Raw genomic sequence first — 25,429 nt, forward strand, 5'->3', positions numbered from 1 at the left:
AGTGCAAGCCACTACAAACAAATAAAATAATATTCAGGAGATAGGTGGTTAGGATTAGTAAAGGAAAACACACAAAACACACTCACTCATCCTTCATCCACATTAAGTACTACTGTGTAATTGAATAGTGTTAACTGTGTAAATGTAATTCTGTCAAAATCTGATGTTCATCATGTGTATCAAGTAGTACTGGCAGCAATGTATAACAGTCAATAATAGTTAGTCAACGTCATAGTCATCATGTCAAGACCAATGTTTGCCAAGCCAGATCAAAATGTACTGTTGTTGAACAACTGTCAGTGAGCCAAGATATGCAATTACTTCCTCTCTCCAAAAAAAATATCTACTGCTTTGTTATTTAACAAAGTGTGTGTATAGACTATCTTCCTTCTATTTTAGTGTTCTAGTCTGCTATCTTCATCCTCCTTGTTCCATAAGACCAACAAAAAAAATATGCTCCTCACTTACTTTACCTCTTATACACCAAAACTCCAATAATCATCAACTTAATCTCAATAATACCTCAATAATACCTCTTCAATACGTCTTATCATCAATATCATTTACCTTACCTCTTGTCCACAAAAACTCCAATAATCAACAACTTAATATACTCTCAATACCTCAATAATACGTCGCTACATATAAACCTCAGCACCAATATCATTTCACTTCCATAACAACTCTTTCCTCTAGTCAGTCTCCTTGAACAAGTACAGATAAAATCCTAATGCAAACCTCATCATCTCATACAATCCGAAGACACATTGTCAACACACAACCTCTGTGTAATCCATCTGACCCAAATTTTCTACTCATTATAAATTATAAGATACATTTTGGTTCCTTGTCCATCATTAAATAAAAGAAATGCATACCTGACCTCTAACAGACTTAGTTCGAATAACTCTCAGTAATTAAGTACGATTACGGAGTGTGAATGATCATAATATTTCACAGTGTGTACACCACTTCAAGAATTATGGCAGAAGCAAACATGAGGAGTATTTTTTGTGTCAAGTGTCACTTCCTATTTCAATTGCTCACGAAAAATGCAGTGTAATGACTGTCAATGGTCTAAACCTAGTGTTGGTATGTCATGTCGTTAGCTTCCTTCCTATTAGCATAAATTTATACAGCTTCCATAAAACCTCAGCTCATGTGACTTCTATGACTTTCTTGTACTAATGTCGTTCGTCGAATGATAGCAGTTAATTTTTTTATCTTAAAAATGTAAGACACTGAGCGTAAGCAAAACTTGCAATAGCGAGTAAATATACCAGTAAAGAACAGAATGTCAACAAGTGGATGCAGCACAATTCCTACAACGAGGCTCTGCCAAGCGAACAATTTATAATTAATCCAATAGTGTGACCTAAACTCTATGTTTATACACAGTATATCAGCATTTCTATACACCAAATTAAAGAGCAGTTATGGCAACAAAACAGAAATGTGTAAGCAAAACTTGCAATAGCGAGTAAATATACCAGTAGAGAACAAAAAGTCAACAAGTGGATGCAGCACAATTCCTACAACGAGGCTCTGCCAAGCGAACAATCTATAATCACTGTACAACAGCATTGCTATATACCAAATTAAAGAGCAGTTATGGCAACAAAACAGAAATGTGTAAATATGCAATCCATACAAAAAGCAGCAAACATATATCTTACGTAATAAACAAGTCATTAGCATCCTATCAGCCTAAGCAAACAAATGTTCATATGTAATCTTAATAAGTAAACATGAAGGCGCAAGCAGATAAATCACAAAGTATAACTTACATACCTAACCACATCAGCACAATTAATCAGGTGACAATTATAATTTAAATAAATAAGCACAGCAGGCACATAATTAAAAAAATATGACATCAGTGAAAAAGCAGTGCAGCTAAGCGATGCATAATATAACTAAACTCATCAGCACAATAAATCAGGTTACCATTACAATTTAAATAAATAAGCACAGCAGGCACATAATTAAAAAAAAAAAATATGACATCAGTGAAAAAGCATAGCAGCCAAGCGATGCATAATATATACAAGTCACAACCCAGTTCATTAATAATCATTGTCAAAATCAGTAAATGTACGCAAGCATGTCGCTTCACAAGTAAATTCATAGAACATGAAATTAGCACAAAGTATGAATCACGTAATCGCGAGCAGCAAATTACGTCTAAAGTACGTACCTAAGTGGAAATATGTTACCTGAAAAATAAACTCAATTAATAGTTAACTTTTTTAGTTAATTAGTTTCTTCTTGGAAATTACATTCGTTCTGAAATTTTCTCGATAGCAAGTCGTCTTAACGTCGGACACGCACAGAATTTACCTGAAGGTCTTAAATACTTTATACAACCGTATCCTGCAAAATACTGAATGTTAATAACAGAATTCGTCAAGTCACTATAGCTTTATACTGAATTTAGTCGGAGAAATTAGACTGTGTATTTGTTTACGGCTGTCAGTGCATTCGCACTGAGCGCTCGATCAGCTGTGGGCGCGTGACGTAGGAAGCAATTGTTCGCGGTCAACGACTGCCTTGTGCGGCGCGCAGACTTGACTGTTGCTTTGAGTATGTGCCGCCGCCAAAACACAGCGCGGTATCCTTGTACTCTCTGCGTGTTTACATCTAGCTGTTAGTTTCTCTAAAGTATATTATTCCACAAAAATTTTAACGTTAGATATATGATGTATTCCTTTAGAGCGTCGAGATTTAAGAGTTTCTACTTCAACAGTGTTATCATGTATAATTTTGCGAATTCTATATGGACCGTTATAAAGCAGAAAAAATTTGCGACACAAGCCTTTTCCTTTGTGAGACAAACGGTGAGATTTAATTAATACCTTCTGACCAACTGACAAGATTTTTGAACGACCAGGACGTTTAGCTGATTTCTCTCTTCTTGCAGCCGCAGACGCAATATTTCGTAGAGCCAGGTTGACAACTTCAGAATGCCGCAGTTTCCGTGAAGGCGGAAAAGGAACGATTTCAGAAATGCGATTTGTTGGTACTTTATTTTTTAGTATCATTATAGGCGGTAAAGAAGTTGAATCATTAGGAAGTTCATTCAGAATGTTTTGAAAAATATGAAGATACTGATCCCAAGTTCTGTGATTCTGATGACAATAAAGACGGCACAATTTATTGATTTCCTTCATCCATCTCTCTGAAGCATTAGATTGAGGGTGAAAAAGTGAAATGAAAATTGGTTTGATTTTACGACGCCGTAGAGTACGAAGCCAAATTTTAGAACGAAACTGTGATCCATTATCTGATATAACCTTGTCAACATGACCAACTTCTTTAAGAAAATGTTTGATGAAAGCGTTCGATACTGAACGAGCTGTTGCTTTGCGTAAAGGTGTAAAACACACATATTTTGATGTCAACTCCACTGCTACGAAAATGTACGCAAAACCATTAGTTGAACGAACCACTGGACCGAACAAATCGACTGCAGCCATCTCCTTTAATTTCACTGGAATGATGGGAAACAACGGTGCTCTGTGAGAAATCGTTGGAGGCTTAGCCATTTGACATAATTTGCATTTGGCAAGAACAGATCGGATACGTTTTTCCATATTACTGAAGTAACAATTTTCCCGTAATTTATGAAAGCATTTTCTGGGACCAAAGTGTGCATAACTGAAATGCGTATACCAAATCAATTTATTAACCCACTCATCAGGAATACAAACTAACCAAACTGAGCCGTCGACCGATTTTCGTTTAAAAAGAACCTTCCAGGCAGATCGCAAAAACGAGGCGTAGCCAAATCGTCCAAACTAACAAAGCGTCTAAGAAAGTTACAAACACCAAGGAAACTACGAACATCACGTTTTGTAGTAGGAACAGCATTATTACGAATAGCGTCTAATTTCTCTGGATCAGGATGAATACCTTCTGTAGAAATAATGTGACCGAGAAATTTCACCTGACAACGACCAAATTCAGATTTTTCCAAGTTCACTGTCATGCCAACTCGTGCAAAAATACGTAACAATGAATCCAAAATTTTGTTGTGCTCACTCCAAGAACGTTTAGCAATAAGAATGTCGTCAACATAAGAAGTAATATTGTCACGAAGACAAACAGGTAAAATTTCATTTAGGCTACGAATAAATGCTGCTGAAGATACAGTAACTCCACATGGTAATTTCCAAAGTCACTTTTGGGTAAAACAGTCATATCCGGTTATTGTTCACTTACTCACTAGATAGATTGATAGTCGAAGAGTTGGTTTGACAGATGCAAAGAATAGTAAAAGAGTAGGCAGCGGTACAGAAAACTAAAAGAGAAATAGCACCACTACAGCTCGGGGCCCTATGCTCGCTACGGCACATATTCACTTAGAGTAGTGAATCCCCTGAGGACTTTAATAGCCGCACATAATTTCAAGTTTGTGACTTAATGGCAAATTTGGCGGAAGTGCGTACGTAAATTGATCTAACCATGCACATGGATGTATGTCGTTCTTCGAATTGCGGAAGATCTTAAATTTCCGGACAGTCAAAAAGTGTTTATAGTCAAAGTTTTCGCCTCGCGGCGACAAAGACCTACCGCGTCTGTCCCAGTCACAATGACGATTATTGTAAAGTTCGCGCGCCTGGCGCTCTCTTGTTGCATCCCGTAAATGAAACAAATTATTTTCTTCAAACCCCTCTGCTACCTGTGATTCCAAATTTCTTCTGCTATCTTTTCCTACAATTTCCCCTTCGATCTGCTTGACTTGCTTTCGTAATGCCTCAAATTCCCTTTTCACGCGTTCATTAAATTTTCCCTGATTTTCAACATGCTTATTTATGTTCTGGTATTCTTCGGTTTCTGCAAATGGTAATGGAGCTGTATCATCCGAATCTCTGTCCCCATGTAAACTAAGATTTGTCAGTTTATCTGAAATTTCCTCCACTCTTTCCGATAAGTCACCAAATTGTTCTTTCTGTTTATTTACGTCTTCCGTAAGTGTTGCGACTCGGGTTTCAGTATTGTCACATTTGGTAGCTAGTTGTTCATATTGTTGTGTTAGGTTATTTAATCTGTCTTTTGGTACGGATCCTTCGATTCTCTCAAATATTTCTTCCTTATCCTTTGCACGTTGTAAATTTAACTCTGAAAAATTCTGTACTATCACGCGATCTCTTTCTTCCTGTTCTCTATCCTGTTCCCTTTGTCTGATTTCTACTGCAATTAATCTATTATTGTGAGAATTCAGAATCGGTTGTACTTCTTCTCTAATTTCTTTATCTGATTCGTCATTCGTATTTTGGAAACATGTCCCTATTCGTGAGCATAACCGTGTTGTCATTGCTTCCATCTCAGTTCTAATTTCAGATCGCAAAGTTCCCATCTGTGTTTCCATTGTTTCCATTCGTGTTACCATTGTTCCCATTTGTGATCCCAGATTTAATATTGCACCCATCAACTGCTCCATATTAACTTGTTCTAAATTCTTTTCGCCCCTAACATCTCCCGCAAAACTAACTTCCTTCGTCACAGCTGTAAGGCTATCTGTGTTTGATACTATTTCAGAATCTTCTGTCGTTAATCTCAGATTCTGTAAATTTTCTGATTGAGAAAAATTTTGAAATGGTTCCGGACTATTTTCCCGACTTATCACATTGTTTTCCACCTCATTATCCATCATACTGTTTTCCTCTGTTGGCGAGTTCGCCATGTCAACAATTTCGTTATTCTCACTATTCATCATTTTTGCCTTTTTCATCGATCGCGTAATCATTTACAAAACATGCAAAAAAATTCGTCACTGTACGAAAATTACACACGGTGACTCTTTATCTCAACAATACCATTCAAATGCAATGACTCCCTCAAACACGATCAATCGAACAATTGAAATAATTGCACAAAATTGTCAAACGCGTATACAAGGCAATAAAAATTAAATTTTGAAAAATACCATTAGAAGAATGCCAATTACCAAATCTACACACTCAATACAGACTACAATCACTAAACTCAAAATTACTACAACAAAACTACAGTCTACAATTTTCACAATCAGAAGAATCCAAGGGACGATCCGAAGCAGCGGTCGCCACGTGCATGGGGGCTTAATTAAATATATAAGATTGAAAATACTTTTTTTGTTTTAGTAACTGTATGTCCGATTACGCTGTGTCTCGTAATCGGTTGGCCCTGACTAGTATTATTACGCTATCTGACTGCAACAAACAATGTAAGAAAATTTTCGTAAACACAGTTAATTAATTAAGTCCCCAGCAACTAAAAAACCTACAAAATCCAAGCACAAATGTAACTGTTCTGTATGTGGGAGTGTGACTCAACGTCCACATCTGGCACGGTTCTTTTCCAACAAGACAAGAATTTTTTTTTTAAATACCAACTATGCTGACGTGACAAAAGAAAATTTAGAAAAACTATAATTACGCAAGAAAATCACAATTACACTCTAATCCAAGAACACAAGCCAGATGCTTTGTTGACTGAACCTGTAGTGACACATTATTTCAGATACACAAAAAATAAAGGAACATTGTAAGTTTTACCTTCATATATTGATGAAATGCACTCATTACAATAACATCTGCTATCTCTCCCATCAAATAACTGCATAAAACATGGAACAACACTCTTACTACCACATCTCACTCCGACTTCACGACAAGCAGTGCCCACTAGCACCTCTGGGTACGACTGACCTCCACAAGCTCTCTACTAGCACTGACTTTCACGAACTCTCAACAACCACTGACTGCCATGAGCTCTTAATACGCACTGTCCTCTACGAGCTCTCCACTAGCACTGACTGCCACGATCTCTTAACACGCACTGTCCTCTACGAGCTCTCTGCTAGCACTGCCTGCTATGAACTCTCGACAACCACTGACCTCTACGAACCCTAAACAGGCACTGTGGAGGCGGCTTAATAGTACTCTTTGGCGCACTCTCTGGCGCAGTGGCACAGTGTAGCCACCTTTCAATGTTTTTCTATACTTCTTTAAATAATTTCTGTCAGTATTTGCAACCATGACTGATTAAACTGATGGATCGATAATATTCACACCTGTCAGCACCCATCTTCTTTGTAATTTGAACTGTAATATCGCTCTTGAAGTATTGATACTGTGCCTGTCTGATGTACACTATGTGATAAAAAGTATCCGGAAGCCTTCAAAAACATACGTTTTTCATATAGGTGCATTGTGCTGCCACCTACTGCCAGGTACTCCATATTGGCGACCTCAATAGCCATTAGACGTCATGAGAGAGCAGAATGGGGCGCTCCGCAGAACTGTCGAACTTCGAACGTGAGATTTCCACACTCCTAAACATCCCGAGGTCCACTGTTTCCGATGTGATAGTGAAATGGAAACGTGAAGGGATACGTACAGCACAAAAGCGTACAGGCTAACCTCGCCTGTTGACTGACAGAGACCACCGACAGTTGAAGAGGGTCGTAAAGTGTAATAGGCAGACATCTATCCAGATCATCACATAGGGATTCCAAACTGCGCCAGGATCCACTGCAAGTACTATGACAGTTGGGTGGGAGGTGAGAAAACTTGGATTTCATGATCGAGCGGCTGCTCATAAGCAACACATCGCGCCGGTAAATGCCAAACGAAGCCTCGCTTGGTCTAAGGAGCGTGGAGTGACGGATCACAATACACAATGTGACAGTCCGATGGCGAATGACCAGTGAACGTCATCTGACAGCGCGCGTAGGGACAACAATAAAATTCGGAGGCGGTGGTCTTATGTTGAGGTCGCTTTTTTCATGGAGGGGGCTTGTACCCCGTTTTGTTTTGCACTATCACAGTGTAACCTCCCCCTCACTCGTCGACCTGAATGACAGTGAAAAATTAAACCGCGTGTACCTAATGGAAATTTGGGAAAAGCAATCGTCACCGAAGATAATCTCTCGGTAAAGAGGGAGGAAGGGTTACATCTAAATGAAAGGAAAAATGCAAAAGAAATTGGTGGAAATTAATTTTCAAAAAGGGTAAAGTTAATAAAGAAAGTAAATGTGCGGTTGTTACGTTAACAATTAACTGGCGTTAATTAGATATTTGAGATTTGCCAGTCCTATGGACAACTACTATAATGACTGAAAAAGAAAGCTTAATGCACATATAATTAGCACTAAAAGCGTGGCAACTGAAGGTTGACACGTGTTGTGTGAAAACTGAATGTTTGTCAGAAGTAATAAATTTCGCTACACTCTGACTTAATTTAGCAAAAGAATTAATAAAACCGGAAAATTGAAAGTTAATTTAGTGACTGAAATTAATAGTGAACTTTGCTTCTGAAGCACTACGAAATTAACTAAAATAAGCAACTTGAATCTACGAAATTTAGAAATAAGAGATTTACCTTTGAACTTGAATTAGATGATTTTGAACAATTAACAATGGTAAAATTTAGTACGTACCAAGCTGAGCTGCAGTCACAGGTAAGCTAAAATATGGTAACAAAACTCGGACTCTTAACTTGTGCTTGTGTAATCTACATATAGTTCCGTTTGTTTATTGTAGCCAGCTATGAATACTTTAAAAAATGGTTCAAATGGCTCTGAGCACTATGGGACTTAACTGCTGTGGTCATCAGTCCCCTAAAATTTAGAACTACTTAAACCTAACTAACCTAAGGACATCACACATATCCATGCCCGAGGCAGGATTCGAACCTGCGACCGTAGCAGTCGCGCGGTTCCAGACTGTAGCTCCTAGAACCACTCGGCCACTCCGGCCGGCATGAATACTTTAACTTAACTTTGAAATTAAAGCAGTGAAATGGAATGATATTACTTTAATGCTGGCGTTTGAATTTCGACGACACTCGGGTTCATTTCGGAAAAGGAAGGGATCCTGCTTGGTAATACAATTGGGACAATGAGCAACAAAGGTTGATGCTAAGTATCTGTATTTTAGTGACGCAAATGGAACAGTTTGAAAAGCTGAGGTCTTCCACACAGTTCTAAAACTTTACGTGCTTCCAGTCTTCCTTGTTGGTTGATTGAAGGTTTGAAGTCGTCGGTCGAGGAGGTGGCGACAGTCACTCATTGTCGGCCGTCGCTGTTGCTGAAGCTGGATGTTGACGCGCCTTCGTCTCATCACGATCACCAGGCGAAACAGGCTCTTGATGTGCGCCAGCTAATGCTTCCCGTGCGCAACACCATGTCAGAAACTATCATAGCAAGTCGAGCGCAATTACATGCTGCCAAACCCCGAAAGCGCGGCAACTCGCGGGAGCGTCACTCAACACGCCTGCTACACCGCCCTACTCCAGCCAGACTCCGCTCTGCCCGCGCTTCACGTGGCCGTGTTAACACTACTCAAGATCCTAAACACTTTGGTTCTCCACACACGACCTATCGATGTAATCGTTCGATAGCATAGTTTTCCCTAGGCAAGACCCAGCGTAAAAATACAAATAATATATATATATATATATATATATATATATATATATATATATATATATATATACAGGGTTATTACAAATGATTGAAGCGATTTCACAGCTCTACAATAACTTTATTATTTGAGATATTCTCACAATGCTTTGCACACACATACAAAAACTCAAAAAGTTTTTTTAGGCATTCACAAATGTTCGATATGTGCCCCTTTAGTGATTCGGCAGACATCAAGCCAATAATCAAGTTCCTCCCACACTCGACGCAGCATGTCCCCATCAATGAGTTCGAAAGCATCGTTGATTCGAGCTCGGAGTTCTGGCACGTTTCTTGGTAGAGGAGGTTTAAACACTGAATCTTTCACATAACCCCACAGAAAGAAATCGCATGGGGTTAAGTCGGGAGAGCGTGGAGGCCATGACATGAATTGTTGATCATGATCTCCACCACGACCGATCCATCGGTTTTCCATCTCCTGTTTAAGAAATGCTTCTGCTTTAGCCTTTTCCGTAATATTTTCCAAACCGTCGGCTGTGGTACGTTTAGCTCCCTGCTCGCTTTATTCGTCGACTTCCGAGGGCTACGCGTGAAACTTGCCCGCACGCGTTCAACCGTTTCTTCGCTCACTGCAGGCCGACCCCTTGATTTCCCCTTACAGAGGCATCCAGAAGCTTTAAACTGCGCATACCATCGCCGAATGGAGTTAGCAGTTGGTGGATCTTTGTTGAACTTCGTCCTGAAGTGTCGTTGCACTGTTATGATTGACTGATGTGAGTGCATTTCAAGCACGACATACGCTTTCTCGGCTCCTGTCGCCATTTTGTCTCACTGCGCTCTCGAGCGCTCTGGCGGCAGAAACCTGAAGTGCGGCTTCAGCCGAACAAAACTTTGAGTTTTTCTACGTATCTGTAATGTGTCGTGACCATATGTCAATGAATGGAGCTACAGTGAATTCATGAAATCGCTTCAGTCATTTGTAATAGCCCTGTATATATATATATATATATATATATATATATATATATATATATATATATATATATATGTGTGTGTGTATATAATTGTAAAACAATTACAATATACAAAGACACATAAATGTCATATCTTCAGGTAAAAAAATAATGAAAATTTTTATATAACAATAGATGGAAATAGGAGGATATGCATTTCCGGCGTTACAACACAGGCCTACACTGATGTTTTAAGCACCTTCTTGCTTCCCACAATCGAAGAGCAATTCGGGGACGGCGATTGCATCTTTCAACACGATCGAGCACCTGTTCATAATGCACGGCCTGTGGCGAAATGTTTACATGACACTAACATCCCTGTAATGGACTGGCCTGCACAGAGTCCTGACCTAAGCACATCTGTGATACCTTCGGGATGTTTTGCAACGCCCACGCATCACCGACAGACATCCATACCTCTCCTCAGTGCAGCACTCCGTGAAGAAAGAGCTGCCATTCCCCAAGAAACCTTCCAGCACCTGACTGAACGTATGCCTGCAAGAATGGAAGCTGTCATCAAAGCAAAGGGTGGGTCAACATCATATCGAATTCCATCATTACCGATGGAAGGTGCCACGAACTTGTAATTTTCAGCCAGATGTCGGGATACATAGTGTATCTTCCATAACAGGTGAATTAGCTATGATTGGTTCTCCCACGGATCCCAACAATTGTTTCATTTCTCCATGAAATCCTTCTCACTGTATCATATATTCACCTCATCTTCATTATCTTTCTCTTTCCTTTGCATAATTCTGTCTTGGAGTTCGTTTACTTTCTATAACTTTCTACTTATTCCTTCCGCCTTTCAGGCTTTCCATATTTGCTTCGTACTGACTGGACGTCTAAGCTCTTGCTTCTCTTTTCTTCTAATGTTTCTGTGATTTTCCTATGGGCGGCATCTATCTTTCCGTAGTCATACATGCATTTACAGCCTTGCATTTGTCCTGTAGCGATTCCTGCAAAGCCATTTGACATTTTCTTTCAGTCTCATTTATTAGATGTCTGTATTACCTTTCGCCTGCTTCTTTCGATGCAATTTTATATATATTTTTTTCCTTTGTTAATTGAATTCAGAATCGCCTTTGTTAGTCAACGATTTCTGCTACGTCTTGCATTGTTGTTGTTGTAGTCTTCAATCTTGAAACTGGTTTGATGCACCTCTCCACGCTACTCTATCCTGTGCAAGCTTCTTCATCTCCCAGTACCTACTGCAACCTACATCCTTCTGAATCTGCTTAGTGTATTCATCTCTTGGTCTCCCTCCACGATTTTTACCCTCCACGCTGCCCTCCAATACTAAATTTGTGATCCTTTGATGCCTCAGAACATGTCCTACCAACCGATCCCTTCTTCTAGTCAAGTTGTGCCACAAACTCCTCTTCTCCCCAATCCTGTTCAGTACCTCCACATTCGTTATGTGATCTGCCCATCTATTCTTCAGCATTCTTCTTTAGCACCACATTTCGAAAGCTTCTCTTCTCTTCTTGTCCAAACTATTTATCGTCTATGTTTTACTTCCATACATGGCTACACTCCATACATATACTTTCAGAAACGACTTCCTGACACTTAAATCTATACCCAATGTTAACAAATTTCTCTTCTTCAGAAACGCTTTCCTTGCCATTGCCAGTCTACATTTTATATCCTCTCTACTTCGACCACCATCAGTTATTTTCCTCCCCAAATAGCAAAACTCCTTTACTGCTTTAAGTGTCTCATTTCCTAATATAATTCCCTCAGCATCACCCGACTCTACTCGAATACATTCCATTAATCTCGTTTTGCTTTTGTTGATGTTCATCTTATATCCTCCTTTCAAGACAATGTCCATTCCGTACCACTGCTCTTCCAAGACCTTTGCGGTCTCTGACAGAATTACAATGTCATCGGCGAACCTCAAAGTTTTTATTTCTTCTCCATGGATTTTAATACCTACTCCGAATTTTTCTTTTGTTTCCTTTACTGCTTGCTCAATATACAGATTGAATAACATCGGGGAGAGGCTACAACCCTGTCTCACTCCTTTCCCAACCACTGCTTCCCTTTCATACCCCTCGACTCTTACAACTGCCATCTGGTTTCTGTACAAATTGTAAATAGCCTTTCGCTCCCTGTATTTTACCCCTGTCACCTTTAGAATTTGAAAGAGAGTATTCCAGTCAACATTGTCAAAAGCTTTCTCTAAGTCTACAAATGCTAGAAACGTAGGTTTGCCTTTTCTTAATCTAGCTTCTAAAATAAGTCGTAGGGTCAGTATTGCCTCACGTGTCCCCATATTTCTACGGAATCCAAACTGATCTTCCCCAAAGTCGGCTTCTACCAGTTTTTCCATTCGTCTGTAAAGAATTCGCGTTAGTATTTTGCAGCTGTGACTTATTAAACTGATAGTTCGGTAATTTTCACATCTGTCAACGCCTGCTTTCTTTGGGATTGGAATTATTATATTCTTCTTGATGTCTGAGGGTATTTCGCCTGTCTCAAACATTTTGCTCACCAGATGGTAGAGTTTTGTCAGGACTGGCTCTCCCAAGGCTGTCAGTAGTTCTAATGGAATGTTGTCTACTCCCGTGGCCTTGTTTCGACTCAGCCTTTCAGTGCTCTGTCAAACTCTTCACGCAGTATCATATCTCCCATTTCATCTTCATCTACATCCTCTTCCATTTCCATAATATTGTCCTCAAGTACATCGCCCTTGTATAGACCCTCTATATACTCCTTCCACCTTTCTGCTTTCCCTTCTTTGCTTAGAACTGGGTTTCCATCTGAGCTCTTGATAGTCATACAAGTGGTTCTCTTTTCTCCAAAGGTCTCTCTAATTTTCCTGTAGGCAGTATCTATCTTACCTCTAGTGAGATAAGCCTCTATATCCTTACATTTGTCCTCTAGCCATGCCTGCTTAGCCATTTTGCACTTCCTGTGGATTTCATTTTTGAGACGTTTGTGCTCCTTTTTACCTGCTTCATTTACTGCATTTTTGTATTTTCTCCTTTCGTCAATTAAGTTCAATATTTCTTCTGTCACCCAAGGATTTCTATTAGCCTTCGTCTTTTTGCCTACTTGATCCTCTGCTGCCTTCACTACTTCATCCCTCAAAGCTACCCATTCTTCTTCTACTGTATTTCTTTCCCCCATTCTTGTCAATTGTTCCCTTATGCTCTCCCTGAAACTCTGTACAACCTCTTGCATAGTAAGTCATTAAATAAAATCCTACCAAAATAATTTTCTCAGACATTGAAAAATCTTGTGAAACTCAGCACCTAACACGATGACCTGTATCAGTCACTCACTCAGAAAACTATTGAAACAAATAACATTCTACATTTCATTTATTTAATGAGACTGCATCCGCGATCACTCAGCTTATATTTGCAAATATAAAAGGAACCTATTTCACCAATAGTCACAAAAGGTGCGTATTTTGTTTTTGCACATCAATTAATATTCTTGTGGATTTTTGCGGTCTTATCATCGCTGTTTTTGGTTATGCTTTATTCGATCTTCGGTTTTTTAATAATTTCAAGCGCATCTTTCACGTCTATAAAACTTATCCACTGAGCTGCTCTCTCAAAACACTCTTCCTCCAATTTTTTTATGGATGTTGTTAGAAAGGGGTTTCCGTATATGACACAAAGTTCATCGCAGACTTCTTGTTTAGCTGACCGTTCTTCAGATTTTCTTAATGTTGAAGAATAATCTGGGAAAGCATGTAAAATATGGACACAGCCTAAAAGTAAATACAAAGAAACGCTGTTGTTTTCTACCAAGTGAAGGAAGATGTTGGAGGACATTCTGTCGTTTGTATGTTCTTTTGAACGAGACGGAAACCGGTAGATGTGATGTACATCTGCATCTACATGCCAAATCTGCAATTCACAATTAAGTGCCTGGCAGAGGGTTCATCGAAGCATTTTTATACTACTTCTCTAGCATTTCATTCTCGAATGGAATGTGGGAAAAAGGAACACCTAAATCTTTCCGTTCGGGCTCTGATTTCTCTTATTTTATTATGATGATCATTTCTCCCAACCTATGTGGGTGTCAACAAAATATTTTCGCATTCGTAAGAGACAGTTGGTGACTGAAATTTCGTAGATAGATCTCGCCGCAAAGAAAACCGCCTTTGCTTCAGTGACTGCCACCCCAACTTGCGTATCATATCAGTGACACTCTCACCCCTATTGCGCGATAACACGAAACGAGCTGTCCTTCTTGGCACTTTTTCGATGTCCTCCGTCAATTCTACCTGTAAAGATCCCACACCGTGCAGCAGTGTTCCAGCAGAGGACAGACAAATGTCCGTCTCTTTAGTGGATTTGTCGCATCTTGTAAGTGTTCTGCCAACAAAGTGCAATCTTTGTTTCGTCTTCCCTACAACATTATCTACGTGGTCTTTCCAATTTAAGTTGCTCGTAATTGTAATTCCTAGGTATTTAGTGGAATTTACAGTCTTTAGATTTGTGCGATTTATAGTATACCAAAAATTCATCGGATTTCTTTTAGTACCCATATAGATGATCTCGTACTTTTCTTTGTTTAGTGTCAATTGCCACTTTCGCACCATACAGAAATTCTCTCTAGATCATTTTGTAATTGAAACTGATCGTCTGTTGATTTTACGAGACGGTAAATTACAGCGTCATCTGCAAACAGTCTGAGGGGGCTGCTCAGATTATCACCTAGATCATTTATGTAAATCAGGAACAGCAGAGGCCTGTAGAGCCAAACAAATGATTGCAATTTTAGAAAAAATTGAATTTTTCAAGAGGAGAAGATTCACAAATTGAGCAAGTGAACAACGCATTGGCTTCCTCTCTCGCCCCAATGGTTCAAATGGCTCTGAGCACTATGGGACTTAACATCTTTGGTCATCAGTCCCCTAGAACTGAGAACTACTTAAACCTAACTAACCTAAGGACATGACACACATCCATGCCCGAGGCAGGATTCGAACCTGCGACTGTAGCAGTCCCGCGGTTCCGGACTGCAGCGCCTAGAGCCGCACGGCCACCGCGGCCGGCCCTCTCTCGCCCTAATGCGAACAGTTATTCAGCCTGGCATTGTCTGAGCTACGGGATGGCCTCCAGAGGGATATCGTGTCAAATTAAATCCAAATGGTGTGCTAAATCGTCAAAATCCCGAGATGGTTGGAGGTCCGTGCCAATAATGATCCAAAAATTCTCAATTGGAGAAATATCCGCTGACGTTTCTGTCCAAGGAAGAGTCCGGCAAGTTCGGTGACAAGCAGCTAGACACTCTTGCCGTGTGTGGTTGGGCATTCTCTTGCTGAAACGTGAGTCCAAGAAGGCTTCTGATGAAGGGAAACAAAACGGGGAAGAGAGCATCGTCGACGTTCCTCCCGGCTGTAAGGGTGACACGGATAACAACCAAGGATATCCTTTTATGAAATGAAACAGCAGTGCAGACCAGGAAGAATGGCAGGTGGCAGTAGGGTTAGTATCCCACCCCTGTCGGATGCATGCCTAGACACTTCTTCGCCCTTGAATCTCATAGAGAGATTGAGTAGAATTGTCTTCAGTGATGAGTACTGCCTCGAACTGACTTCCGATAACCACCGAAGACGTGTCTGGAGACGGCCCGGACAGCGGTGGGACATCAACCTGACTGTCATCCGCCCTGTCGCTCTACAACCAGGAGGGATGATCTGTGGTGCCATTTCCTTTCATAGCAGGATCCCTGTGGTTGTCATCCGCTGCACTCTTACAACAGAGCGGTGCGTTAACGATATTCTACGCCCCGTTTTGTTGCTCATCATAGCAATCTATCCTGGGCTTACATTTCAGCAAGATAATGCCCGCCCGCACACGGCGAGTGCTTCTACTGCTTGATACCGTGATTCCCAAACCCTACCTTGGCAAGCAAGGTCGCCGATCTCTCCCCAATTGAGAACGTTTGGAGCATGATGTGCGGGGCCCTCCTATCAGCTCGGGATTTTGACTATCTAACGTGCCAATTGGACAGGATATGGCATGATACCCCTCAGGAGAATATTCAACAACTCTGTTAATCAGTGCCAAGCCGAATAATTGTCTTCCTAAGGGCCAAATGTAGGCCACTGACTTGCTCAATTTTTGAAGACCTTTCTCTTGAATAAATCACGTAGCTTTTTCTGAAATTATAATGATTTACTTGTCTGTTGATTTACGTCACATCTACGGATTTCTTTCCCATTCGGATAATTCCTACGTGGGGCGTTGTTTTTTGTCTTAGAGTGTATATCCGTCACCCTGAATATCCTCGCTAATGAACTGTTTAACAACGACAAACACGCACCCAGTACTCATTTCGTTTTTAGTGATGTTGGATGCTGGGAAAAAATGAAAATAAACAGTCAGGAGAGTGACACAAGCGACATTCCCCACTGTGTGTGTGAAAAACTGAATGTCAAACATTATCTTCTCGTGCGGTGGTCAAGAGACTATTAGTCACCAAATATCTAAATCATTCCACAATTCACCGTGAAGCTATTATAAACTCCACTCACAGTCTAGGCACAATTGCGTTCATGGACGAAGAGGCTAAAAAGTAGGTGTAATCTCAAAAGTATGTGAAACCATTCAAAGCGCATGGAAATTTGGTATCACTTACTTTGTGGATATAATCAAGCACAAAGGAGCTTAACTGGAATACTCAACTGGAATGTAAGTTGAGGGATAAGTGGATACTTTACACTATTCTACAAAAATCGTGTCAATGAGGCATGCTGTCTTTCAGTGAAACGGCACTGGTATTTTCTGTCCATTGTAGATGATTGAAATTACTCATTTTCGAGGACCTACCATAAATTTTCAGAAAAACTCTTCTGTTTAACAGTCCATTCGAAGACATCTACATCTACATTTCTACTCCGCAAGCCACCCAACGGTGTGTGGCGGAGGGCACTTTACGTGCCACTGTCATTACCTCCCTTTCCTGTTCCAGTCGCGTATGGTTCGCGGGAAGAACGACTGTCTGAAAGCCTCCGTGCACGCTCGAATCTCTCTAATTTTACATTCGTGATCTCCTCGGGAGGTATAAGTAGGGGGAAGCAATATATTCGATACCTCATCCAGAAACGCACCCTCTCGAAACCTGGCGAGCAAGCTACACCGCGATGCAGAGCGCCTCTCTTGCAGAGTCTGCCAATTGAGTTTGTTAAACATCTCCGTAACGCTATCACGGTTACCAAATAACCCTGTGACGAAACGCGCCGCTCTTCTTTGGATCTTCTCTATCTCCTCCGTCAACCCGATCTGGTACGGATCCCACACTGATGAGCAATACTCAAGTATAGGTCGAATAAGTGTTTTGTAAGCCACCTCCTTTGTTGATGGACTACATTTTATAAGGACTCTCCCAATGAATCTCAACCTGGTACCCGCCCTACCAACAATTAATTTTATATGATCATTCCACTTCAAATCGTTCCGCACGCATACTCCCAGATATTTTACAGAAGTTACTGCTACCAGTGTTTGTTCCGCTATGATATACTCATACAATAAAGGATCCTTCTTTATATGTGTTCGCAATACATTACATTTGTCTATGTTAAGGGTCAGTTGCCACTCCCTGCACCAAGTGCCTATCCGCTGCAGATCTTCCTGCATTTCGCTACAATTTTCTAATGCTGCAACTTCTCTGTATACTACAGCATCATCCGCGAAAAGCCGCATGGGACTTCCGACACCATCTACTAGGTCATTTATATATATTGTGAAAAGCAATGGTCCCATAACACTCCCCTGTGGCACGCCAGAGGTTACTTTAACGTCTGTTGTTGTACCACGGTGGGTTTTTCCCGTCCCTCACAGCTTTACTCGGCACATACCTGTCTAAAACGCATTTTACGATTGCCTTGAACTTTTTCCATAAACACTCAACATTGTCAGTGTCGGAACAGAAATTTTCGTTTTGATCTGTTAGGTAGTCTGAAATCAGCCTTCTATTACTCTTGCTAAACAGATAAACCTTCCTCCCTTTTTTTATATTCCTACTAACTTCCATATTCAGGGATGCTGCAACGGCCTTATGATCACTGATTCCCTGTTCTGTACATACAGAATCGAAAAGTTCGGGTCTGTTTGTTATAAGTAGGTCCAAGATGTTATCTCCACGAGTCGGTTCTCTGTTTAATTGCTCGAGGTAATTTTCGGATAGTGCACTCAGTATAATGTCACTCGATACTCTGTCCCTACCACCCGTCCTAAACATCTGAGTGTCCCAATCTGGTAAATTGAAATCTCCACCTAAGACTATAACATGCTGAGAAAATTTATGTGAAATGTATTCCAAATTTTCTCTCAGTTGTTCTGCCACTAATGCTGCTGAGTCGGGAGGTCGGTAAAAGGAGCCAATTATTAATCTAGCTCTGTTGTTGAGTGTAACCTCCACCCATAATAATTCACAGGAACTATCCACTTCTGCTTCACTACAGGATAAACTACTACTAACAGCGACCAACACTCCACCACCGGTTGCATGCACTCTATCCTTTCTAAACACCGTCTGTACCTTTGTAAAAATTTCGGCAGAATTTATCTCTGGATTCAGCCAGCTTTCTGTACCTATAACGATTTCAGCTTCGGTGCTTTCTATCAGTGCTTGAAGTTCCGGTACTTTACAGTAGGACACATCTGTCTTTCTTACTATTTTTAAAAGCCATAGACGCTGGGTAAATTTTTAAATAATTACAATGCCTGCATGAGAAATTCTTTCAGGCTAAAACCAAAAAATTTCACCATTTTCCTCAAAAATATCGTAAACGAAATCGGCAATAAAAGAGCAAAAGTTGTGGAAGGAGCAAAAATTGCTGATAAAGGCGGTGACGCTGAAGAAAGTTAAAACAAATTCACTGTTTGACGTTTTCTTCGCATGACCGCTACAATAATAAGAAACATAAAGGTGCATCAGCGAAGTGTCTTTGCCATAGTAACCGTCTGAAACTCGCTGTGACAGTGAAAATGAGAAACATCGGTGAAAAACAGGAAGTAGAAATAAAAACAATGATAGGTAGCACTATTCGTTTGTGTTCACGGAATAGCACCCAGCGTTACTGAGGTAATCTGCTAGAATGTGATGATCCCTTAATTGCAGTTTTTTCGCCAACTTTCGACAAGGTGATATGTATTATAAAGGTTCTGCGTATGCGGCTGGAGGTAAACAGTGCCAGATGCACAGTCACAATTCGCACAATTCCTGAGTGTCACGCGTAAAATTCTTATCGCACAGACTGTCCTATGATGACTCAGGATTTGGTTCCAAACATTAACTTTGCCAGTTACACCAATCAAAAAACCTATAATATGTGACAGACTGGTCGGTTAACAAACGAACACAAAAAGAATTTGGGTAAACCATTGATTGTAAAGTTAAATAGAACTCTTATCAAATAACTATCTTATACAAAGCACGCCTTTGAATTAATAACTTGCAACTCCGTCACGAAGCGACAGTTAATTTACCTATCATGAATCAGTATCTGGAAGAAAGCTGCACAAATGTTCATTCAGATTTTGATTAGATTTCAAACTGGCGCAAAGATTAGCAACATGCTTTAAACATAAAAAATGCACTTAAAAAAACGCAGAAACGTAGTATATTATGATGATGATAACGGCAGGTTACAATTGGAAACAGTCAACTCATATAAATACCTGGGTGTAGCAATTTCTGAGAATTTGAGATGGGATGATCACATAAATTAAGTCACAGGTAATGCAAGTGGCACACTTTGGTTCTTTCGGACAATGCAGTCAGTCTGCAAAGCAGATTGTTTACAAAACATTTGTGCGCCTCATCCCCGGATATTGCTCTAGTACGTGGAAGTCAAACCGAATAGTGTGTAAAAGGGGATGCTGAACGTATACAAAGAAGGGCAGCATAAAGATCGAAAGTTTGTCTGACTTGCGGAAGAGAGTCAAAAACATACTGAAGATGGGAAAGCAGATCTAGACTAAAGCTTCAAAATTACGGGTAAACCTGATACAAGGTTCAAATGGCTCTGAGCACTATGGGACTTAACTACTGAGGTCATCAGTCCCCTATAACTTAGAACCACTGAAACCTAACTAACCTAAGGACATCACACACATCCATGCCCGAGGCAGGATTCGAACCTGCGACCGTAGCGGTCACGCGGTTCCAAACTGACGCGCTTAGAACCGCACGGCCACACTGGCCGGCCCTGATACAAGGTTTAAAGATCCAGCATTAAGCAAGGAATCTAGAAATATTTTACAGTCCCCTACGCGGTGGTCTCGTAGGGTCGTGATCACAAGTTTCCATAGAACAATTTACTCTTTGAAGCATTTATTCTTCCCGTAATTCATAAGAGAAATGAACGGGAAGAGAACGAAATACAAGGGAGTCAACCTAATTGTTCAGTTCAAAATCATAATAAAGAAACATGTACTCAGGTAACGGTTAAAAACCCAAAGTTACTAGAAAAGTTAAGTCCGCAACCGGTGAGAAAACCTCAGAATTACAAATTAGTAAAATCCCACGAATACACATGTAAAATAAACCAATTGAATCATGATGTTGTGCAAATATAATTCCAAAACAAAGTTATAAACAGCCGACCAGTTGCAATGGATAAAGAAATTCTTTACCTAGGTTTCGACAAATATAAATTTGATTTTGGAGCGTTGGCAGAAAAGCCAACACTGTTTTTCTAGAGGAGGCCGAAATGCACGCGTTTAATTACACGCTGACTGGCGTGAGGTCTGGAACAGGACAATATCTTGAGAATTGCAAATAAAGTACGTAGTTCATATAATACTTAACTTTAATCCACATTTGTAGAACACCGCTCTTGATGATACATGCTTCACACTATTAATTATCAATTGAATACGGCGCCTTGCTAGGTCGTAGCAAATGACGTAGCTGAAGGCTACGCTAAACTGTCGTCTCTGCAAATGAGAGCGTATCGGTCAGTGTAGCTTCGCTAGCAAAGTCGGCTGTACAACTGGGGCGAGTGCTAGTAAGTCTCTCTAGACCTGCCGTGTGGTGGCGCTCGGTCTGCTATCACTGACAGTGGCGACACGCGGGTCCGACGTATACTAATGGACCGCGGCCGATTTAAAGGCTACCACCTAGCAAGTGTGGTGTCTGGCGGTGACACCACATTTGTCTTCTTCAGAAGGTAACAATTTTACATTAGTAAGGACTAATGAACCATCGCCGTTTTTACAATTTTCGGCATAGATCCATGTGTCAAAAATAAAATATAGCCCTAGAATTAGGGTTTGTCACGTTAATATAAAATAGCTCATGGATCTTGCAGAGCTCACAACCGATTGCGGATAAGCTGCCTGTCATCTCGACTGCTAGTGATACGAGGCCGTTGGGATCCAGCACGGCGTTCCGTATTACCCTCCTGAACGCACCGATTCCATATTCTGCAAACAGTCATTGGGTCTCGACCAATGCGAGCAGCAATGTCGCGATACGATAAACCGCAATCGCGATAGGCTACAATCCGACCTTTATCAAAGTCGGAAACGTGATGATACGCATTTCTCCTCCTTACACGAGGCATCACAACAACGTTTCACCAGACGACGCCGTTCAACTGCTGTTTGTGTATGAGAAATCGGTTGGAAACTTTCCTCATGTCAGCACGTCGTAGGTGTCGTCACCGGCGCCAACCTTGTGTGAATGCTCTGAAAAGCTAATCATTTGCATATCACAGCATCTTCTTCGTGTCGGTTAAATTTCGCGTCTGTAGCACGTCATCTTCGTGGTATAGCAATTTTAATGGCCAGTAGTGTAGTTTGTGAAGGCGAATTTGTAGCAGGTCTGTTAATGTCGGAAATATTGACACAAAATATAATCCACTTGGCGACGATAATACTCCTTCGACGACTCCTGTTGTATACCGGCTGGCCAGGAACAATTAGATACCGTTATTAATGTCAAGTTCACAGTTTTTACAGTGTGCAAAAATCACATCCATTCTTGTGATATTAAATAGCAGTTTGTCGGTTTTTGCCGTAGGCGTCATACCCGCGAACGCATAGTCTCATGGGAAATACTCGCATAGAGAAAACTGTTTAACTGTGTTTATAGCCACTTTTACCGTCTTAACCTGCACGAATTCGCATCAACTTGGAAATGAAAAATCAGAAAACACATCAGTTTTTGTAACTCACGTTATGTAGTCAACTGAGACGAGTAAAGCAGCTATCACGGCTTACCTATCTGTGGTTCAATAATGAAAAACTGCACTAGTTACTTACTTTTTCATGCTTAGAACAACATGTTTCGACAATTTACTCTCAGTTTTCAAGCGCATTCATCTACATAAATATTTTTGTCATGGTTGCATGAGCTATTTTCTCCCTCTTTTACATTGCAGTTGCTTTTTTGAGGTCATACTTGCAATTGGAAAATCGGACCAAACGAATCTTGGAATGTTTTTATGTGCTAGTGTTACAGACGTAATTTTTTGTTTGTCAGCCTACAAGTATTGTGCCTCCTCCATTACATGGAATATCGGACAAAGGCAAATTATCACTTACACTTTTTGTTTTTGTAATCAGAACATGCTACGTAAATATTATAATACTGTTGTTTCATTAAGAGTTTGTACACAGTCAGAGACCTTGAGACATTCAACAGTCGAGAGATTAGTGCTTATCGGGTATTTTATATTTGTGAGCTCTATAATAGAGACACTGCTGCATCTTACTATACGTCTACAGTGCTGTTGGTTCTCAGGTCGAGGTATCATCTTAAAATAAATGAGCCAGTGTTTGTGTCCGTATGACTTAAAGGAGCTCTTAATTGCAGCAAGATTAAAGTTTTTGTTGACTTGAAACAATATAATAGAAACTGAAATGCATTACTTACGCTTTCCTTATCTGCCCTGAGATCTCTTTATAAGAAAACAAAAATATTACACATTGATCTTGACAAAAGCTGAGAAGCGATTCTTCTTGGTGTTGTATCTCTCAGGGGCACCCAGGGATTCTCTCTGTTTGAGGCACCTCTGGGCATCTCTCTGCGTCTCGCTGCCGCTATAACATACTTTGATACAGATGTACAACAGAATGGCGTACTATACTTACCTGCCATGCGTAAGGAACAGCGTTAAAGAAGGAGTGACTGTTGAGTTACCGATTATATTTCTTATATGGATTATAGAGTTTAAGAGGAAATGGACATATTTGTGAAAATTAGTACGTACAGTTTTCGTAAGCAGGGGAAACGTTTGAATTTTTCTCCTTGCATTTTGTGATGTACAGGAATTTCAGTCTTCTCCACCACGTCCATTAGAGGAACTCGGGGCAGAACGGGATAGCGGGGCACAATGGGAAATTGCTCTTCTCTAGACTGGGCAGTGTTGCAACCAGTTGTATGGGCATGTAACTATTTCTCCGAATGGAAGGGAAGTGACGGCAGCCATTCTGATTTAGTTTGAAGTGCAAGATCTAAATGAATCTTTGTCCGTCACGTTACCGCTTGCGTTGTTCTAACGTTTCGTGAATTTCAACTCCAGGTTAGCTGTTAATTGTTAATTGCATACCCTAAAATGACACATTCCCTTAAAGTTCATGGCATTTGTTATACTTTAGTTATTTAATGCGTTTAAATACGTCAGTTATTACACTCCATAAAAGTTGTTAACCTCAAAAGTGCTCTTGGGGCGGAACGGGACAGGCCAGAATGGGATAGTGTCCCGTTCTGCCCCGTCATATTTTGATGCAAGCAGAAAGCAAACCCAGCCTGGATGTTCATGGATGCCAGACACTCTCAACCAGCTATGTTCGCCGAACACCTCATCTTTCCAGGTATCGCCCGAGGCTGTCATTCCAATCCCACTAATCTGTCAAAATACTCGGCGGACTACAAGATGAAAAGGAAAAACTGTCGTATTAACAGATTATCCTTATAATAGGAACTGCAGAATGCTGTCGCACGTAAAGTAGGCCTACAGAAAGGAGGAGGGTGCACAAATATGACGGCAATGTCAGGACAGAGACGTCAGGTGGAACGCAACTTCAGGCAAAAATATCAAACTGTACACCCAAAAAAACCAAAACAGAGGACATCAGAGACCTTAAGAAAAATAAAAGGAAGAAGATGATGGAGAAGAGAGAATCAGAGAGAGAGGATGCTGAGTGACTCTACTGTGGGGACTTCTACTCCATTTCTAATGAGGGCTGGGACGCATGCCAGAGTGGGCACACAATTCATGTGCTGGAATAGACAGTGAAGATGAAGAGGAAATACTGATTTGTGACTATTGTCGAAGGGGCTAGTAGTTAGTGGTTTGGTGGTTATTAAGCATTGTACATTTCTCAGAATGACATTAAAATAATTTCTTATTTTGAAAAATGACTTTTAATTGTTTAAATTACACATTCCCTAGTCTGAATTGCCTGTTATACAACATTTTGTCATAGTTTCATACGATATTCGTAATTAAAATTCAACGTTTATGCAATAATTTAACAAAAAATACCCTTATCCCATTCTGCCCCGTGGGTGGGGCGGAACGGGAAATATGCAAGACTTTCTTTGAAAAATTGTAAAAAATGCAAAATGTATTGTTTTAAGTGATTTTAAAATAAGGTACATTGGGTTGCACTACAAGGTATTTTTTTATCACTTTAAGAAGTGTTTCCTTGTGTTCCCTTATTTTATAGAAATTGTTAAACATTAAGTATCCAGTTCCGCCCCGAGTTCCCCTATATGCAATTTTGGAAAGTGGTGGAGTATTTTAAGATCTTCTTCCCTGTTTTCGAATGCTTGTTCAGTATTTTGTGTGTTCCTATTGCTGATTTTTTTTTTTTTTAAATTGGTTATCCGCTTAGCAGTGTGTCTACTTTGAAAGCTCTTGCCAGCTTTACCTATGTAGTAGCTGGCAGAAGTTTTAAATGTGATTTTGTATATTCTTGAGTCTAAGAATCAGACCTTTTTTATTTAAGGGATGGACTAATTTCTGTTGTAGTCTGTTGTTTGTGGAGCAAGCTACTTTCACTTTATGTGACTT

This window comes from Schistocerca piceifrons, chromosome 3, assembly GCF_021461385.2.
Source record: "Schistocerca piceifrons isolate TAMUIC-IGC-003096 chromosome 3, iqSchPice1.1, whole genome shotgun sequence".
Lineage (NCBI taxonomy): Eukaryota > Metazoa > Arthropoda > Insecta > Orthoptera > Acrididae > Schistocerca > Schistocerca piceifrons.